This window comes from Atta cephalotes (genome assembly GCF_000143395.1).
Source record: "Atta cephalotes unplaced genomic scaffold scaffold00036, whole genome shotgun sequence".
NCBI lineage: Eukaryota > Metazoa > Arthropoda > Insecta > Hymenoptera > Formicidae > Atta > Atta cephalotes.
The window spans coordinates 778,170-779,576 of NW_012130100.1; positions in this window are offsets into that span (position 1 = coordinate 778,170).

Below are 1,407 nucleotides of genomic sequence, written 5' to 3' on the forward strand. Positions count from 1 at the left end.
TTTGTTAAGATCAAGGCTATTATATATTGAAAGTTGTACCTCTTATTTTCATTTTTACATAGAAATGTAATTTTTAGTGCAAAAATGAAAATAAGAGGAACAATCTCCAATGACCTTGAGCTTAATAAATGTTATCCAGGTCATGATCCTGAACAATATTCAAGAGGTTTTAATCGGTCGGACATCTTATAATTCAAAAAGTACTTAATGAAAATGAACTTAATTATAGTGTTTTGGAAAGATCTCGAGATGATCTACAAGAATGTGCAATAAAAAGTAGGGGGTTCCATTTAAGAAATTGAAGGTAATCACATGAGGTGGGGTCAAAGTCAAACTAATGATCATCTTATATCCCCCTCAAAGCTATACAACTTTTTCTGAATATTTTTTTCTAAGATCAAAACTAAAAAGTTATTTGGGGTGGGACATTAAAATGGGATACTCTATATATCAGAGTAGTCATGTAACTTATGATCATGGTGTGAAACATTTGACATACAACTGTCTGATAATGATATTGGTGTTATTGCTCTTATCGAAATCCTAAGATGAACTGAAGCCAACGAACAATAACACGCATTATATATGACGTGAGTAAAAACAATATTATGTGTCTACAATCAACTAATTATGGTCTTTAGAATTTACTTTTAAAATAAACTAAAGGATATCATAATTATTCATCATTGTTTTTGTTTACGTCACATTTAATGTATGTTATTGCTCGTCGGCCTCAGTTCATCTCATGATTTTGATAAGAACGATAGCATCAATATTATCATTGCCAGACAGTTATATGTCAAATGTTTCATACCATGACTGTAAGTTACATGACTACTTTGATATACATTCTTTTTCTTTTTTCACAATTTTTAATATAATTATCTCGATCTAGATTATTTTACCATTGACTCTGATGAACCTAACGTGATTCTCACTGTTAACCGAGGATTTATAATTTTTGGAGGAGTTATAATTTTTAATATCTTGACTCTCTTTACGGACATGGTATGGATCTGGTACTCTTTACGGACATGGTGTGCCAATATTTGAGTATGTTGCGGTACAATTACGACATAAGTATCCATCGATTTTTATTGTTTACTATTAGAAGCTAGGATAATTTCTTATTGTAACTGAAGAAGATTGTGAGTCGAAACGTTTTAATATATTTTGTATATGCAATTTTATTGAATCTCAAATATATATTAATTTATTATTAATCTAACATCTTATTTTGCTCGTTTATTAAGTAATATAGAAGCAATTTATTCTATATCTTTAAAAGAAATAAAGTATAATAAATTAAATTGGATATATGGTGTGTGTGTGTGTGTGTGTGTGTGTGTGTGTGTGTGTGTGTGTGTGTCGTCGTGTCGTGTCGTGTCGTGTCGTCGTGTGTGTGTG